Raw genomic sequence first — 21,562 nt, forward strand, 5'->3', positions numbered from 1 at the left:
ATCTTATGCAATAGGAACTGGAAAATAAGCAGGCATATCTATCCTATTTTTACACAAGGTGGAATTGAAGCCAAAACTGATCAGAAGAAGAAAGGAAGGTCACCGTATATTGGTTAAGGCAACAATTCAATAGGAAGAGATGACAATTAGAAACATATACACACTAAACACTGGCACACACAATATCATTAAAAAATACTAGTGGATATAACAGATCAAGTAAACGTCAGCATAGTTTTAATGAGGGCTCTGAGGACCTCATAATCACAGAGAGACCAACTGGACAAAAAGCATCAAGGCAATGTCATTGTTGAACCAAACCACAAAACGAATGTACTTAATAATTATCTAGAGCGTTCCTCCCAACGGCAGAATACATATTCTTCTCTGCAGGGCATGGAGTTTTCTCCAAAACAGAGCCTATAATACCACACAAAACATACTTAAGTGGACAAGAATTAAAATTATCCAACACATATCCTAAGATTGTAGTACAAGGAAGTTATAAATCATTGGAAACAATCACAGAAATGATGCAAAAACAGAAAAATGAAAAATTACACTATGGAATAATCAAAAATCATGGAAGACATCAAGAAAGAAATTAGACAGTTCATAGAATTAGATGACAGTGCCAGTTCAACATACCAGAACATATGGGAAGCTATGAATGCAGTCCTAAGAAGAAAGCGTATGGCTGTGAATGGTCATATAGGAAAAACAGTAATTCCAAACAAACAAGCTAATGATGAACCTCAAGGTCCTAGAGAAACAAGCACACTCCAAATCCAAAGAGAATAAAGAGAAGAAAATTATACAGATGAGTTCAGAAACTAATGAAATTGAGGTAAAAATTGCAAAGAATTAATGAACTGAAGTGCTGTGTTTTTCCAAACAATAAAGAGAGAATCCCACAGATGATCATACCAAAAAGAAAAGGTAAAAAGAAATACAAGGTGCAAATCAATATACCTAGAACTGAAACCCGCAAAACTGTAACAGATTGTTGAAATCCAGATGCTCATTAGTAACTGCTCTGAAAACTTCCAGTAAGTTGGAGAATCTAATATAAATAGACAGATTCTTAGATACACATAAATAATAAAAACTAAGAAAACCTGAATAATGCAATAACAGAAATATAGCAGTAAGAACATCCTTACCAACTAAGAAAAGTCCAGAACATATGTACTCACTGCTAAGTTCTATAGCAACTATAGGGAAAATTTAATGCCAGGAGAACTCAAGTTATAATGAAATTGAAAATGAAGCAATAGTTCTAAAATCATTCCTGAAATCTGATACTATACTTCCTAATTGCACTCCCTGTGTGACACAAAAGTCCTCAAAAATACTGACAAAGAGAATGCAACAAATCATCAAAAAGATCATATCATGAGCAAGTAGGTTTCATCCTATAGATGCAAGAATGGTTCAATTTATATAAATCAATAAATATAATACATCACCCGAACAGAAGCAAGGACAAAAATTACATGGTCATCTCAATAGATGCCTAAAAAGCCTTTGACAAAATCCAATATTCATTTATTTAAAAATCTTGGGGAAAATAGGTCTTTATCTCAATCTGATAATAACTGTATATGACAAACCTCCTGTCAGTATCAATATAATATTAAATGAGGAAATGTTGAAACCTTTCCCTTTAAGATTGGGATGTCTGCTACTAAAGTAGGATGTCTGCAACTACCATTTCTTTTTTATGTAGTAATTAAAAAATTAGCCACAGCAATCAGGAAAGAGAAATGGAGATGTATAATCAAGGAGGAAGTCAAATTTTCATTTTTACAAATGAAACAGTCCTTCATACAAAAGAAATTCTATTCAATACTCATAGAATTAATAACCAAGTTCACTGTGTCCAGCATGAAAATCAGCATAAAAAATCAATAGCATTATTGTGCAGTAATCTTGAACTCATTAAAAAAGAAATTAGAAAGGCAATATCCTTTACAATATGGGCAGTAAACATTAAATACCTACAAATTAACCTAACTCAAGAAGTTAAAGATCACTGCAAATGAAAACTACAGTACTCTGAAAGAGCAGAGAGGAATCAGAAAATGAAAAGATGTTCCTGTTCCTGGATAAGCAGAAACACTATACTCAAAATGACCTTACTTTCAAAAGTGATGTAGAGATGTAACATAATCTCATTGAAAATACCTACAGCATTTCTCATAGAACTAGAGAAATCAATCCTAAAATGCAGAAGAGGTCTGGAGTAAAAAAGAAATCCTAGAGAATAAGAGCTAAGCAGAAGGGATCATCATTCCTAATCTTTAAGTTATGTGGCAAACTGTAATGATAAAAACAAGAGAGTGTTGTCACAAAACAGACTTGTGACTCAGGGGAACAGAATAATGGATACAGAAACAACTCCAAGCTGATTCATCTACTTTGAAAAAGGATTCAAAGACATACACTGGAAGAAAGTAGTTTCTTTAATAAATTGTGCTGACGATGACTATCCATATGCAAAAGATTGAATCATGAACATTATTTCTCACTGTACATTAAAGAGATATAAAAATGAAATGAAGATCTAAACAATAAAGCAGAAATAAGCAATCTATTGGAAGACAAAATAGGTAAAAACTGTTGGAGACATGGACATAGCATAAAGACATAACAAGACTTTCTGAACAGAATCCAAATGCACACAAAATAGCCTCAAGAATCAATAAATGGAATCATAGCCAGGGATCTATGCACAGCAAAGAAACAACCAATGGAGGAAAAAGACAGCTACAAAGTGGGAAAAAATTTTGCAGCTATAACTCCGACAGATGGCTAATCTCTAGAGTATGTAAATAATATAAAATAATTAGATCCTCCAAATAAAAGACCCAATCAAAAAGGGAACAATTGAACAGTTCTCAGAAGTAAATAGCCTAAAAATGCAAAAAAACTGTTCAACATTGCTATCCATACAGATACTGAACTGAAATGACGATGGGATTCCATCTTACTCTAGAAAAATGGTAACTACTAATAAATAACAAATACCAGTGAGATTGTGGAAGAAAAAGAAACACTTGCACATTATTGGTGGAAATGTAAACTAGTTCAATTGTAATGGAAATGAGGATAAGATTTCTTCGAAAAAATTAAAAACAGAAATTTTAGTTGACTGAGCCATTGTCCGTTCTATACCATCCCCAAAGTGTTAAAGACATCATGTTATAGCTATACATACATAACCTTGTTTACAGCAGCACAACTCCTAATAGCTTTATCTTATAAGCTTCCTTTATGTCCATCAATAGAGGAATGAATAAAAAATGGTATCTATACACAATTGTTTACTACTCTGCCTTAAAGAAAAACAAACTTAAGTCACAGAATAATGATGCATCTTGACAGCATAATTTTAAGTGAAACAAATCAGACACACAATTTGTCTTGTATGAGAAACCCATAATTTAAAGACCAAAATAGAAGACAGGTAATAGGAACTAGAGACATGGATCTTTTACAAATAGGATAAGGATCACAAGATGAAGGAAGAGAGGAAGAGAAGGGGATTACAAAAAAATTAAAATGCATTATGTGTATGTGCAACTTTCTATGAGGACTGTAGTGATGGTATACTGCAAATCTATCAATAAAATGAAAATATTAAAAAGATTCAAACTCTTGAAATAAAAGTTAAAATTCGAGAGTCTACTATTAATTCCACAAAATAGAAAAGGAGATTATAGCAGAATATTAGGAAGAACTGTACCGCAAAATGGATAAAATAGACATTCATGGAAACACAAACACTAAGTGTATATATGAAGAAAAACTGTTGTAATGATAATTTTGACACAAAACAGACATGTGGATCAATAAAACAGAATAAAGAATGCATGAACAACCCCAAACAGATTCAAATACTTTAAAAAAGTGTTCAAAGGAAGTGATTTAGTAGTACTTAGGTGTATTTGGTTTAAATGCATCTTTTTTCTTAGCTTATCTCATTCTTTAGACTGAAAAATGTACTAAATGATCTATAAATAACTCATGACATGACCATCCTTCTGAAAAATTTCTATGTATTTCTACTAGCAAAGCACACTTTGTCCTTAGAAAAAAAAATTCACTAAGTCCCCCTGTCCCATAAAATTAATTAAATTATATTTCCTCCCTCACGTTGCAAGCAAATTTCAATAACTTCTCAACATGACATATCTCTTTCTGGCATTTCTCCAAATATTTCGAGTCAAAACTCAGGCTGTATCTGTAAAAATATGCATATATATATATATATATATATATATATATGGTACCATATATATACCATATATATATATGGTACCATATATATACCATATATATATATATGGTAATACATGTCATACACAGTGTTTATTTCAGAAAGAAAACAAAACAAACATCATTTTTTTTCACTTAATAACTTTAAAAGCTTCCTAAAAACTGAGAAGCTGAAAGGTTTTAGTTAAAATCCAATATAAACATTCTAACTTTTCTGGAAAATATTTATGATTTTCCACTATCTCTATTCTTCTCTTCTTCCTGTCTTCCTTCATTTCTCAGTAATTAAACAAAAGAAGAAAACAAAAACAAAACACAAAATAATCACAATTTTCCCTTAACATTATTAGAGGTCAGCTTTATGTTGTTTTACTCTCAGCCTGTACAATCCTTTTTCTGAGCACTTCACATTTATACCCAGAGAAGACTTATACTTAATTTCTTAAAGATATCCAAGTATTGTGTATGCTGAAACTAAAAGTAACGTGTTTTGCAGAGCTTGAAGTTTGTGATGTCCTTGGATTTTGTGCTGTTTTACCTCAGAGATACATGATTGGTTCAGATGCCAGCCTGGTCCTGTGAGAGCATCTGTATGTCAAAGATTCAAGAAAGTCCTTAAAAATGCAGAGAGCTCTGTGCTGGCCCCTGAGCGTCCCTTTCCTGAACCAAAACATACATTCATTTTTCAGTCTTCTCTTGATATTTATTTCACTAATGAGTATTGTTAGTGAAGAATAACAATTATTTTGCAGATAAGTGAACGCTTTCCTTCCTTTCCTAGTCATTAATGCTACTTGAGGACACTTCGGTGCTCTATTAAAAGTACAAATGTTCTCGAGTTGTTGCCTTCCATCCAAATATTTTCAAGTATTTGTATTTGAAGATAATATAAGTATGCTATTATGTTCATTCCACTTAAGCTAGTAGACGTGTTGACATCAATCAACCTAGGATCTTGTAAAAAGTAGTCCTTGAAAAGTTTGCATAGTGAACCAGTGCCTGAGTTTCTGTGTGTGTTTGTGTGTGTGTACGTGTGGGCGCGCACGTGTGTGTGTGTGTGTGTGTGTGTGTGTGTGTGTGTGTTTGTGTAGTGTGTTTGTGTGTTTAGTACTTGGTGGGAAAATTAAGAAAATCCTGTATGGTTACCCCGAGAGAAATACAGTGACTCGCTTTGGTAAGCCACTCCCACACTTGAAAGTCCAAAACCACAATAGGTACTTCTGATGATGTGTTTTATCTGATGTTACACTAGTAAAATAAATTAGTCTTCAGTGACTATATCTACATTGGTGAATGTTAGGTGGTTTTGTTTGGACATCCTGAGGAAGATCAAAATGTTAAAGTTTCTTGTAAAGAAGAGCAGAACCAAGCAAATTAGAGGATGGTATGTAATTTTGAGAATTTAATATTTATATAAATTTAATTAGTGCTTTCCGTGTACCTATGGATGCTCTACAGAATATCTTGATTTATATAAAGTTCATACCTCTGTCTCAACACGGGTTCCACATCTTGGATTTCTCAGAATTTTACTATTAGTTGGTATAATCTTCCTTTATTATCTTCAAATTTTTCTCCTTGCTTTCTTCTCAGCAGAATTTTAAATAGCTTTAAGATTTTCTTACATTAAATGAAACAAAATATATAAAATACCCAAAACAATAAAATCATAGCTTTGCATAATTGTTCTTTTCCTTGCAGCATGGTCCATATATTAATGCTTCATAGTCAACCTTATTAGAATACATTCCAGTAAATGTTTAACAAAAGTAGCACTTGTAAATGTAGTTTCTTTTTATTTCATTGCCAGAAGAAAAACTTAACATTATACTCCACAACACATTGAAATATTTCCATTTCACTATGTTCAATGGTGTGGAAATTAAATGAATAAAACTGTAGTTGATACAAAATTGAGCATATATCAGAGATGGTCTGTAGAGTATGTTGTATTGGTAAACATCATGAATTTTGTCATGAGGAAAAAAGAAAATGTTAATTTGTATGATATGATGATAAGTAATATTTCCCTAATACTCTCATCCCAGAGTTTTAGATTTGCAAAAGATATGTATTAAGATTGCATTTTTATGAAGAACTTGTGTTACACATATTATGGGTTGTTGATTATAGGAGCATCAATAACCAAATTTTACTATATAGAAAATTTATAACGTTTTCTTTCACTTATATTTTATAGAGGTAGACAGAAATCTTGCATTATAAAAACTTTGGACAAACATGTTGCTTAAAACGAATTACCATTTAGTAAAATGAAGTAACACAGATTTGTGTTATGTGATGCAAAAAATGTGACAAATAAAAGAAAACATTCTATGGTACTCAAACCATAGAAATTTGTATCTTATACGCAAAACAACAAACACATTGAGAAGAGTACCAGATACATAGGGAATTTTTGGTTCTCAAACATTCAAACTATATTTTTGAAATATATTCATTGTCAAATATTTTTGAGGAAGCTATTTTTCCTTCATTTTATATTTCACTTTCATAGTAGAATGCTAATAATTCTTTCTTATATTTATCAGATGATATTAACATGTAATATTTTTAACATAAACAATTACTTAAATTATATCTTGTAAGGAAGAAGATCCCTAGACAGCATGACAATAAGCTGTTATTTTTAAAATATTTAATATGTGTTTTATACTGTGGTACATCTTATACTATCAGTGTATGTCAGCAAACATACGTTAACATGTGTTACTTCACATATGATGAGCCTGATGTAATTAATGAGAAAGTCTATAAGGATTTCAAGGTCCTTTATCATCAGCAACTTACTTTTCCTAGAGGTCATTACAGTAGAGGAAGTGATTAATATGCTTATATTTCATATTAAATATGTTGATGATTTTTTCACAAATTAGGATTGCCTCTATTTCCACCCTTATAATTCTATTTTCTATTTTTTTTATTTTTTCCATTGATTTTTTAAATAAAACCAATCTAGGGCTGGAATATATTTTTCCAAAATGCTGAACATTATTGGTAGCAATTAGCTTTGGAGATACAGAATTTTATTGCACCCTAAGAACAAAGTAGAGTGTCTGCTTTTTTTAAACGATTTAAACATTATTATAATTAGATTATGTTTGTTATATTATTATTATTATTTTTGTCTTTCACATTTTTATCAGTATCAGGGATCAAACTCATGACTGCCTGCTTGCAAGGCAGGCGCTTATGCTGCTGAGCTAAATCCCCAGCCCATTATATTATTTATAATTTACTTATTATGTATTTATTGCTTATATCACTTGTGATTTTTGAATTATCTTTAATTAAAATGTTCAACTTATAGTTAAATTCTGAATAGTTATTAACACTTGAGAAATAGTTCAATATTTTAGAGGCATTGAATTCTCTTTAACTGTTGGAATTTAAGTATAAAGATGAAAATCACAATATGCTTGCTAATCATATTTCTTGATCTTTTAAATATAAGTAAAACAAATCATATTGATCAGGCTGGTCAATGATGTTAAGCTTCTGATGTGAAATTTATGTTATTGTTGAAGGGCACGAAGTGGGAGAAACAAAGTGCTGGAAAGCTTTCTCAGTATCACCGTTTTGACCCAGACATGACAATTTTATAAGTAACGTACAAAGGGAGGAAACAGCAAACATGAAGTAGTGTGATCCATGCAGTTACATTTGCCCAAGAGAATACTAAAGAATAATTCATTTATTCTCTTTCAGTACAGAGATATTTTTGAATCTCAATCATTGCTAAATTTTTAATATTATTTCAAGCAGGTTCTTCAAAGTATTCAGCATCAATTGAAACATAAAGAAAAGTAGAAAGTCCTTTGGTAATAAAGATCTAAAGAAATAAATTTAAGCAAGTTATAAAAGGAAATAAAATTTGTACCTATTCATAAAAGGAAGACATAATTTCTTTGAAATTTAGGTAAGGCATTCTCCAGTGAGACATTATAGAAATAGGACTTAATTGCGCTGAAAGATTCTGGATTATTTTTCCCAAGATACATAATGTTTTAAACATATTTTTGACTCTTATGGAAACATTTTTAACATTAAATTCACTGTCATTGGTTTTTGTCTATTTATATATGTTTTATAAAAGTAGTATATAACTTTGACCTTACATGTGCTAAAAAACTTGATGTTTCTAAATTTAAATCAACTTATGATACAGTTCTGATTTTTGATGTCTTTGAAATACACATCTTTAAATCTTTCTCACACAAATTGTTTTATTCCCTACCAATTTCTGAGATGTGAACAAAACATACATTGAATACTCAAATAGAAATGTACTAAAAGTAAAAAAAAAATACTTTGCAATCAGTCCCCCTCAAAATACTCTTCCTCACTTTAAACACAGTTGCCAATCATTCCTGAAAATTTGTCTTTCAAAGTAACAAATTCTTCTTTCTAAACTTAAACATCCATCAAATTTTTTGCAGCCCTTGTATAACTTACACATTCATATATGTAACAATATGCCTAGATCTTTGTTAGATTATTGTATTTTCATGACAGTACATATTCTAAATCATTAGGCTTATTCTAGAAGTTATAAGGTTTGTTAGTGATATAGAAAACAATAAAAAAAGATTTAAGTATTTCAATCATAAAAATAGGTTATCTGACTATAGAGTATTTTTAATCTTCAAAGTTAGTTTTATCTTTAGGTGTACTAAAAAAGGAGAGTATTTTCTTTACACTATATGTTTTCATTCCTACATACAACTTATAACTACTGAGTCTAAATTCAAAAATAAAGATATTCTGAGGATAAATACATAAATATTTCATATAAAATAATATTGTGAAACTACAATATTCCATTTTTCCATAGTTTTGCTCTCTGTAGTTCCAGGTGCACCTAAGCAACTTAGTATAAAATTATTAAATGGAAAATTCAAATATTACATAAATTTTTATTATAGAATGTCCTTATAATCATTCTCATTTACAGTTATTAATCTACTTCTAAATTTTTTTTTACATACACATGTACAGGGAAGACTGGTGCATGTGATATTCAGTATTATGTGTGGTTTCAGAATTTTGCTGGAGGTCTTGGAATGCACCTACGGATGAGAAGGAACTATTTTACTATAGAATTACACCATTGTTAGCTTTATATGTTATCATCAATATAAAAATGTATGTCTATAATCTCCATTTGTTCATTTTAAAGAAATTTCTGATATCTTTTGAACTTACATAAAAGGGGAATGATGATCCAGGCCTAAAACAATTTATATCTGATGCATAATTTGATATACCTGTTATAAGTAACGTTTTATTCAAATACTTGAAAAAACACCTGGAGCCCTTGACTGTAAAAAAAAAACATGATGGGAAAAATCATAATTCAAAATGACAAAATGGAAAGAAAGTTCTAAGGGTGAATTAGGGTTTCCCTTGTAAAAACTTATCCAAGTACACTATGCATAGGTAGTTTAAGAAAAGTTCTTTGAGCAATAATCTGGTGTTATTAAAGTGGTCCAGATTTCAAAAGCCACAAAATGTACTACCTAAAAACCTAGAGCAGTGCTTCCCAATATAAACTTCACTGTAACACTGACCTGTAAAAGTTCTTCCTGTGCTTCTGTCTTCAAGATATTCTGAAAATATTAAATGCTCAATAATTAAAGCAACTGCTTTCATTTTATGATATTTTTCTTATGGTTTTTGTGATGGTGTTTCAGTTTGTTTTGCTTAGTTTACATGTGACTTCTTCCCCCAATCTCTTTTTATAATTTATTTTTATTTCAAAGAGAATAAAACTTAATAATAAAATAAAGCAGAATAAAGTCAATCAAAACAATGAAAGCAATAGATGACTTAAAAAGACAATAAGAAAACAGCAGTTACCATAATGCACCTTGTTATCTTCAAAATAATTGCCAGTATCCTCAGATATTTCAAAATCAACTAAAATGAAACAACAAAATAAATAAAAACAAAGCAATGAAAGCAATATAGGATTTATAAAAAGATAATAGGGAATAACAAGGGCTACCCTAATGCCTCTCGTTATCTTCAAAATAGCTACCCGTATCTTCAGACACAGGCATGTAAAATTAACCAAATAATACAAAAACTAAGTTGCTTCTTTACTTCAGTTGGTATCTTGTCAGAAATTTCAAGTGTGTGATTTCTGCTATGTCTGTGTCTCCTGAAATTGTTCTGTGTAGATGGAGGTCTGAGGATAGTATTTTGCTCCTTCCTCAGAATCAGCGTACAGTCCCAGGTGCATACTGCATTGGCTGCTGGTCCCCCACTATAGTGAACTGGACTGGACACCAGTGTTCCCCGATCCGGGGTACCTGGAGTGGTGGAAAGGCATGAACAGTGGTTCAACAATCCCCCCCCCCCTTATAGCAGTGTGGCCTCAGGGCACAGCTGCTTCTGACAGATGCTGGGCTTCCCCAAAACTGTTGGTAATGTGTTGTGAACCAGTGCTCAGTGAAACATATTTGAAAATATTCCTGTACTGTAACAGAGGTCTGTCCTAAGAGTAGGTTTATACTGATGTGATTTTAGTTGAACGTTACTGGTTCTTAGATAAATGATATTATAAACTGTACTTTTGTATAGCATTCTCATGTATGAAAATTTAAAACATAATATCATCATGATTAAAGTAATTTATATCTACTATATATATATATATATATATATATACTATACTATGTATACTATTTATATTTACAAGATATACTTCAATGTAGCATTTATCATTATTTCCCAAAGAAACATTCTTCATAAAATGATTATATTAACATTACAAAAACTTTTTATGTAGTGTGAAAGAGGTCTCATATTTGACTATAACATATAAAATAATTTTATTTATATTTCCTTTAAAAATAAAGTACGTTTAAAATTTTTTCAGAATATTCATATATGTATTTAATAATCCCAATTTAAACATTTCTAAAATGATATAACACACTACATAGAAATTCTATTGGAAATGCAGTTTATTATAAAATTAATTATTAGTTTCAAAAGTAAGCTATATTGTCTTTTAGAAAATTAAAATCATACCTCTAAAATTATACAAGGATATTGGCTAAATTGATATAAATTATATATTCTTAACAAGTATTATGAGGGATTATACTTTCAAATTTCATCTTTTATTGTTACACTTAGCATATACAATTTCTAAGTTTTTAGTCAATATAAAAATTCTAACTCTCAACATAAAATGTACTATAATATGCAAACATTTTTAAACTCAATATTTCTCTACAAAATATGCCAGGTTTTTAAAAAAGAGGTTAAAACAAAAATGGCAATCAATAACTGATAATAATTTGATAAGATTCCAGAAGATTCTTAAACTAGCAGAATTTTTTCTGCAAAGTAGTCAATATTAGAAAAATACGAATATTAACTTTTATTTGAGAATAAAAACTTCTTAAATTTTTAATAAGATGCATATATCATATTATATAAATCTTGATGAATTATAATCATACCATACTATTACTTACACAGTTTAAGTCATCACAAGGTCATTTTCATGAATGATATTTTCTCTGTGTTCATATGATTGGCCCAGTTTTCAGATTAGAATAATGTGTAATCTATTAACTGGCGACTTCTTACTGTTTTTTTTTTTTTTTTCAGTTCCATATTACTTGTATCCTTACACTGTTTTGTTTTTTCTCTTTTTCCTTTTAAATAAAAAAAAGAATAGAAAACATCTATAACACAGTAGAAGATGGTGAGAAAAAAGTAAGTTTTAGCTATTTGAATTCTCTATATTTAAATGGATTCTACTTAAAATTTCTAAAACATTTTATGCTAAGAATTCAGTTATTTATTTTAGAATGTAGTTGCATGCTCTTATGGTTTTTATTGTTGGAAAATAGATCTGTATTTTTGTTCATAAAGTCTTTGCCTACCCCAATGTCTTCTTGAGTCCTGATTCTTCTTTCTTCCAGCGGATTTAGTGTTTCCCCTTTGATATTTGATCTTGAGCCATTTTGATTTTAGTTTATTGCATGTTGTAAGATATGGGTCTACTTTTGATCTTTGCTATGTGGATAGTCAACTTTTCCAGTATAATTTATTAAAGAAACTATTTTTAATCCAGTGAAGGTGTTTAGTCCAAGATAAGGTGGCTCGGTATTTTTGGATTTATTTGTGCATCCGTTAATCGGTTCCACTGATCCTCAGGTTGGTATTTTTTGGCTAGCATCATGCTATTTTTATTCACAGAAGCTCTGCTGTGCAGTTTCAAGTCAGGGATTGTGACGCTTCCTTCCTTGCATTTGTTGCCCAGAATTGCCTTCACTGTTCTAGCTCTTCTCTACTTCCAAATGAATTTTAGGATTATTTTCTCTAATGCTGTGAGATACACTGTTGAAATCTTGAGCAGGATTTTATTAATTCTGTATAATAGTGTTGAAAGTTTGGCTTTTTTTCCCCCCTACATTAGTTCTTCCTACCCAAGAACAAGGGCTGACTTTCCACTTTCTGTTGTTCTCTTGAATTCCTTTTTCAGTGTACTATTTTCAAAGTAAGATTTTTTTACTTCCTTTGTTAGCCTGATTCTTAAATAGTTCATTAATTTGGATGTTATTATGAAAACTTTTGTTTACTTAATTTCTCTCCAAGTGAGTTTGTTATTTGTGTACTGGAATGATACTGTTTTTGACTGTTGACTTTTTATCCAGCTATGCAACTGAATTTGGTTATTAAATCTAGAAGTCTATTTGGGAAGCTTTGGGGGTTTGCTATATATATAGTATTGTGTAATCCAGAAATAATGATAATTTTACTTTCCTTTTCAATTCTCATTCCTTTTTTGTATCTCATTCCTTGTCTGATTTCTCTGGGTAATGTTTCCAGAACAATCCTGAATAAGTGAGGCGACAGTGGAAATTTGTCTCATTTTTAATTTTAGGCTGAAATCTTGCAGCTCTTGTTCATTTTGTATGACACCGGCTATTGTTTTGTCATAGCTAGCTTTTTTCAGGTTGCGATAAAGATCATCTATTGAAAAATTCTATAGAGTTTTTATCAAGGATCAATGGTGGACTTTGTCAAATGCTTTTTCTGGATTTATGAGATGTTCATAGTTTTTGTCCTTGATTCAGTTAATATGGTACATTTCATTTTTGATTTGCATATGTTGATCCATCTTTGCATCCCTGGAATGACTCCTACTTGGTAGTTGAGTATAATCTTCTTGATGATTTGTTGCATTCTGTTTACTAATATCTCAATGAAAAATTTTATGTCTATTTTTATGAGAGAGATTGGCCTGCATTTCTCTTTTTTGGTTGGATTTTTCTCTGGTTTTGGTATTTAGGTAATGCTTACCACCAGGAATGAATTTGGGAGTATTGCTTTCCTTTTAATTTTATCAAAGAGTTTGAGAAGTAATGGCTTTAAATATTCTCTATGTTTCCTGTAGAATTCAGCAATGAATCTGTCACAATCTGGATTTGTATTTGTTAGTAGGTTTTAGGTTTCTAATAACATCTTCCATTTCACTGATTGCTATTTCTTTCTTTAAAATTTTTATATAATTTAAATTCAGTTTTAATAATTTGTATCTAAGAATCTGTTCATTTCTTCTATGTTTTATATCTTTTTAGAATACAGGTTTTTTAAAGTAGATATTGATGATTCTATAGATTCCTCCAGGATTTGTTATTTCAAAATTTTCATTACTAATTGCAGGAATTTGAGTCTTTTATTCCCATTTTCTCTGATTAGGTTGGCTAAGGGTTTGTCAATTTTATTTAACCTTTCAAAGAACTAACTCTTCGATTCGTTGATTCTTTGTATTGTTTTCTTAGTCTCCATTGCATTCTTTTGTGCTTTGATCTTTATAATTTCTTCCCCTGTATGAAATTACGGCTTGACCAGCTCCTTCCTCTTGTAGAAGCTTGAGTTTCAGCATTAGTTGGTTTACTTGATATGGGAATTCACTGAGATAAATATCCCTTGTAGGACTCTTTTCATTGCATCCTATAAATTCTGGTATGTTATACTGGCCTTTAATTGTACAAGCTATCTAATTTCTGGTTTATCTGTGACCCATTAGTCATTCAGAAGAGTGTTATTTAATTTCCATGCATTTGTGAATTTCTTGTGGTTTCTTTTGTCATTGCTTCCCAATTTATTGCTATGATTGGCTAACATGCAAAGGATAATTCAATATTTTTTAATTTCCTTAAGTGTATTTGATGAGCTAGCATATGGTCTATTTTGGAGAATGTCACATGTGCAGGTGAGAAGAATATGTATTCTGATGTTGTAGAGTGAAACACTGTTTAGACATCTACTAAGTACATTTACTCAAAAATTTGGTTCATATCTGCTATGTCATTGTTGATTTTTTTGTCTAGTTAATGTCTATTTGTGACAGAGAGGGCTTTGAGGTTCCCTATTATTCTTTTATTAGTGGTTTATTTGATTTTTCATATCCATTTATATTTGTTTTATATAGTTGGGTGCATAGATATTTGGTGCATATTTATTTAGGATTGTGTCATCTCTTTCTCTTGGATTGTTCATTTTACAAGGATTTAGTGACCTTTTTTTGTATCTGAATCAGTCTTTGCTTGAAATCTACCTTATCTGCAAGTAGAATAGCTACCCCTGCTTTTTACTGCATTCCTATCACATGGACTATTGGTTTCCACTCTTTGACTTTTAGTCTATGAATTTATATTTACATTATATATGTTTCTTGTATGTAGTGTATTGCTTGATCTTTCATTTTTATTGCCTATTTCTTTTTTTTTCATGAATTATGATCATTAACATTGATCGTTATAACTGAGATGCATTGATCTATCTTTGTCATGCCGTTTTTCTATTACTAATTTCCTTTTATTCCCCTGTTTAAGTGCTTTTCTTGCCTGGTGGATTCATTTCTTTATTAATTTTGAAAGATAGTTTTGCAGGGTACATAAATCTGGGTTAGAGACTGATTTCTTTTAGATTTGTATGTTTTTCTCCAAACTCTTGATTTAAGGTCATGCTGAAATTCTGTTGTGATTCTGATGGGGCTTCCCTTTATAGGTGATTTGTTTCTTTTCTCTAACAATTTTTAGTATTCTATTCTTTTTAAAAAAAATTCAGGAGTCTTGACTATTATATGCTTTGGTATAAAATTTTTATTTTGATCATGGTAATTGGAGTTCTATATGACTCACTTATCTGTATGTCAAATTCTCTTTCTCTGTTTTGGAAGTTTTTCTGTATTAGTTTTGTGAAGAATTTTTTTTCTGTAATTTGTAGTTTATTACTTTTTACCTGACTCCAGTCAATCTTATGTTATTCTTCTTTGCATCACCTAGCAGCTGTTGAATTGATTTTTCAGTCCCTCAATATTTTTAAGAAATCTCTCTTTTCAGGATTACTTCCTACAATCCTGCTTTATATATGTGTTATACTGTCCTCATATTAGTTCTTCCTGCTGTGTCCATTGTCAATGAAATTTTTTAATATCCCGGATATATGTTTGAATTTGTTTCATGGGTTCATTTCTTTGTGTGTTGGGTGTTCGTGATTTCCAACTTTTTCCTAAGCTTGCTTTCTTTTTCTGTATCTGCTCGACTCTCTAAGCATGTCTTTCATTATGTTCACTGCTTCTGTAGTTATCTGAGAAATTATTTCTGATTTGATATTTTCCTAGTCTCAATCATTTGCTCTGTACTTTTGCAGACACCACGTCAGAGCCCAGGGAGGTGACTTTAACTTGTTCTACCTCATTGTTCTCTGAGATTACCTTTAGTAAGCTGAAGGTTTGGGCTGCATCTTGCTTGCGTCTTCTCATTTTCTATTTTTTATTTTAGTTTTGTTTCTGGGTTGATGCTTATTCTTGCAAATTACTTATGGCAAGTAGTTTTATTTTTAGTGCTTACAACCCTTAGGAAATGACTGCTTTTCGGAGATGTCTGCCATGAGAGGCTGATTTTTGAGTTCTGAGTCTTTTGCTAGATCTTACTTCTTCAATTTATTGGGGATAAGAATATTCTGTCTACGTAATCTAGACTTTGTTCCTTTGGCACTGGCCTATAGTATTGTTTGTGACCCTTATTCAATCTCAGTCTTGGCATATCAGGAAGACTAACTGATTAGAATAATTATGCCACCCTTGCTAAAGTAGTACAATCAGCAATAACCATAGCATACAGTCTAGATAATGACAAACTATTAATTTACCAGCTTTAACTGTATGAACTATCTTTATATAAGAGAATCTAAAACAAACCAGAAAATTGTACAAAATAAATAAGTCTTCAATACGCAATTTTACCTTTAGGAGAGAAAATTAAAAGGAACTGGGGGAAAACAGAGAAGCAGAATGAAAGGAAGAGACTTGAAGCAAGACTGGAGCACAAAGGAAGCAGAGAGAGATGTGTATCTGCCATTACTGGTAGACTAAGTGGGTAGACAGAGCCCAGATCCGTGTTGATTATCATCAAGCCATAGATTTATGAGGATGTAGTGAATAATTCCAGCAAGCTCTCACATTTAGTTTCATTGAAGTTTAGGCTGATTTCTGGCTTTGAGTTTTGAAACCTTATTTGTTAAGCTTGTGGGAATCCATGTGGCTCCTGCTGGCTTGAACATGGCTCTCTGTGTTCCATGATCTTCAAACTTGAACTCAGCAGCCTCACCCTAACAATGGGAGCCACTATATAAAATAAGCAGAGTTGCTCTGCATTCTGATTTTGGTTTATTCCTCTCCGAAATGGTTACCAACCAATTGCTGACTCCTGCAGGATGTCTGATAGTGAATAAGTCATCAGTTGCTGGAGTCTGCTGAGCCTCCTGATCTGTTCCTACTGGTGCATTTCTCTGTGGAGTTCCTTGAAGTCAACAACTGTTTGTAAGTTTGCACGTTTGAGCTGCTCTTCCCACAAAATGACTCAGGAATAAGGGAGAAAGTGCCACTTACCGCTTCTTCTGAACTGAGGTCTCTCTCTTTATTCTTCCTTTGGGCTTCAGTTCTTGATTCAGATACTTCTGAGATGATGAGACCTGCTTCCTCTTTCTTCTCTTTCTTATGTTGCTATATTGTAGTATCACCAAATGTTGGAGGGCCTGTTTTTCTGTTCTCCCCACTCCAATGTCTTCAAAGAACTTTCTTTAAGCAAGTGTTATGTAAATGTGTTAACTAAGTACTGCACAGGCTGTGCATCTATGTTTCATGTGATCTTTATAATAGGTGTAGCTGCAAATGAAACTGAGTCAATGCTGAAATCCAGACAATCATTACAACACAAATGGTATTGAGTCTGAATTGATGATAATGTATTCAAGGGCTCTGTTTCATTGTTTTCCCCTCCTTTGATTATATAGCATGCATTTATTGTATACATTTTCCATGATGATTGTGCTAAAATATCCATGAATTAAAGTAGCTGAATTCAGGAAAAAATATTGTTCCATGAATATTTTAAGACATAATCTGGTACATTTTAAATTACTTTGAAAGTTTGTTGCATTTTTTCAAAATTGAATAGTATAGCCTTTAAATATTATCATATTAAAATTACTATGACTGTTCATGAACATTTATCATAATGTACTCTGTGGGCACCATAATGAATACAAAATATTATGTTAAAAATTTAAAAGAATAATTTACTCCACCCCCCCCAATGCATATTCATTTTAAACCTAAAATAAAATATTTTGAAATGATAAGGGCTGAATGGATTTGTTCAACAGAAAGATAAAACTGAATTTTTTGGCATATGTTTTATGATAATAGTCATTAACTTTACAGCTAACTTCTTCTAATAAACTCACAATCAAGAGTAAAAGAAGCTCAAAAAAGATGTCATTTTATGTGATATAGGTCATGCTGAGGGTCTTGTGCATTTTACAAAGGCCAGAATTCAGAAGAAATGTGGCATCCTGATAAAATGTGATCACAATATAAATTAAGTATATAGTTTAGGAAAAGGTTGTATTTCTTATTCTTAAAATCTCATTTTGAGTTTTATTTTTGGCAAAGTGGAATATCTATAGTAAAAATAATTAATAGATGCTGGATAATGTACCAGACAGCCGTAAATCAGTAGTTGATCACATGTAATAGAAGACAAAATTAACAACAATCATAATCTGTGTTTAAGAATGCTTATTCTAGGAAAAATAAAAATATAACATAAAAGGAATTGAAGCAATGTTATCAGTTTATGACTAGGAATTCAACTATCAAATAAAAATTTATTAGGAACACATATACTTGCTCTTTATTTCTTCAGTCATAAAATCTTTTTTATGTATTTGAAATCAAGCATAATTTTTCTATTTTCTGGACTCATTATTCTGATCTTCAAAAAGTCATTCTAGTATTGAATTGATTGAATTGGCACATTCACCACTGGAAGTATTTCAAGGCCTATAAGAAATCTTTTGTGTCTTATGCCTAACATGCTTATCATAAAGAGCAAGACTCCATGTCATCTCACTGCTTATTTTCTTTATAGAGCTTTACATATTATGACATCATTATTTTGCTTATTTTTGACCACTTATCAACTCTATCCATTATTCTTCTAATTTCATTACTTTCAATGCTATACTTGTTATTAGTAAAAATAATCCTGTGTAACAGAGAAGAATTTAAAGTATAAAGGATATTAAAACAAAATTGATGCATCCAAAAAAAACCTGATCATTTAAACCCCTTGTTTTATAGTTACAGAATCTGAAGCTCAGTGTTGCATTCAAAGGACTTCAGCTCATTTCACTGCTGAAATAGAGTACACTTACCACAATTAATGAATCACCTTGGATCCTCTGGCATTGGAAACAGAACCATCAATCATTCAGGTAGAGTTTAAATATAATACTGGAAACATTTTAAATAGAACAGAAATGTTCTATACTGGCAGCCTTTTTCATCTGGTAAGATGAGCACAAAACCAAATACATACACAGTCAGACTGAATAAATTTCTCAGTTAGTTTATGTGTGTGTATTTATTGAACATCCAGAGCAACAGAAGAATTAGAATCTCATTTTTTGATAGTTTACAAATGGACCTTTAGGAATATGAAATCATTTTCATTTATAGGAATTGTATTAATTCCTGAAGGATAATTGATCACAGTAACATAATTTATAGAGTTTAAATGAAATGTAAAGTGCTATTTATTATTTTATTATTTTTCTTAGAAATTTGCACTATTATTTAAAAATTATTGGTTATGTTGCTGTTACTATTTGCTTTGGAGCTATAATTTATTAAATTTATTTTTCAGAATGGTGTGGCTAATTATAAAATGCCATTGACTAAGCTGTAAATTCAAGATGGAAAAGGTTGTATTTCTTATTCTTAAAATTCTATAAAATCAATTTGGTAATTATTGTGATGCAGGGAAACAAAGGACTATATTTTAAAAAAAACTTTGGTTATTTCTGTCTTTCACTTTACAGGTCCTTACTCATTTTGTAGGAGACAATGAGTCACATTTCCCATGGTGGTCCAAAGTTTTTAATTTTACTAGTCAATCCATTTCAATATTAAAGAATGTTATAAACATCAGGAAAATACTAAATTCCTGACATTTTTAAAATTTAAATTGCAGTGTTTTATAAAGACCATTTATCTATAAGACTGCAGAAGTTCATTCTTTCCTTTAAGCTAAACTCATTAGCTACTGTCGCATATCTATAGAAGTTGAGTATGAATAATTGTGTACATTTCAAAAATACATAGCAGGTTTAAAATATACTTTGAATCCATCCTTTATACTCAACTTTTACACATTCTGGGTAATTTATTGAAGACTTGGATGATTAACAATTATGAATAAATTGAGATACTTATGACTCGCGGCCCACTGAGTAACCTCATTACATCTTATTGCCTATAGTTATTAGGAGTTAATTGCTAAGAACAATTTTAACAAAGTTTTGAAATGTTGATAATTTTATTAACATCTTAAGGTTAACTTTATTTATAAATTAAAGGCTTTTTAATCCACAGATTCTTTTGGATTAAGCACAAAGACATATTTACACATTGTGAAGAAGTTGTTTTTTGTCCTCAAGTGTGAGAATGAAATAATCTATAACACATCTTTAAACTCTGACATCTGGGAAAGCTTAACATATGGTTGATCTAATATTTAATTATAGCTTGCAAAACATATTAAACATTGTATATTTAGCAAACCAATTTTTTCATTTTATAGAAACAATTGATATTTACCACTGAATAAACTTAGTGGATGGGGCATAATTGGAGGATATTTGTAAGCTGCAGTTTTTCTGACATATTTCTCATAATATAGCTGACATACTTTTTAAAAAAATCAACTATTATTTATATTTTCAAAAACTAAGCTATTCCTTTTTTGAATTGAAAGACTTTTAACTATCTGAAACTATGTACTTTTTAATAAAATATCACTATTATAATATTATAATAGTGAAATTTGTGTATTGCTATAAAACCTGCTTCTATGGCAAGTAACATGTCTCCCTAAGAGGAAAATATAAACATCCTAATAGTGTTCTTTTTAAAAGTTATCATGTGACATAAAATGAGAGTTAGCTTTTGCCTGACAATTAACAGAAGCCATAGGAACATATGAGACTTACACAGATGCTATCTTCTGTAGCAATGATTTTAGTGATATATCAATGACCTTAAAAAGTAAAGCAACACTGCATTGGAATTATGAAGTTTTCTGGGTTAATGTCTAACTCAAACGCCATATATATAGAATCAGAGCTCCTAAAACTGTTATAAATAGAGGTGCTGAGAGAACCTATTACCTGTAATATTCAGCTTTTGACCTGGTTCTTGACATATAACTAGTGCTATCTGAGTCCTAAGCCATAAGAATGTCTTTTTTGTTTTTTCATGAAGTGATTCTTGGTGAGCTCTTGGATGGGTGCCGGTCACTAAAAAAATCAGGGCATACTGAGAAGATTAAGCCTTCAGCTTCATATAACACTCAATGTAGAAGGGAGAATAGGGAAAGGGAGTTAATACTTGATCATTTGGAATTCCCAAAGGGAATTTGAAGAGCTTCTAGGTTAGGGAACAGGTGCTGTGAAGCTGTGCCACTTGATGCTCCCGCACCTATCTGAATCTGGCCTTGGATGCCTCTCTCTCTCACCTTCCATTTTCCAGCTCTAAAATAACCTTTGTAATTAAAAAAACTAGAGAAAATTCATCTTTTCTCTTGGTTTTTCAACTTGCCCTGGCAAATTATGGAACTCAAATAGTGTTTCAGTCTTGTGGGTCTTTGTCCCTGCAGTAAGA

The sequence above is a fragment of the Cavia porcellus genome, unplaced genomic scaffold (genome assembly GCF_034190915.1).
Source record: "Cavia porcellus strain 051 isolate PalLab524CR breed Dunkin Hartley unplaced genomic scaffold, mCavPor4.1 scaffold_24, whole genome shotgun sequence".
Classification (NCBI taxonomy): Eukaryota; Metazoa; Chordata; class Mammalia; order Rodentia; family Caviidae; genus Cavia; species Cavia porcellus.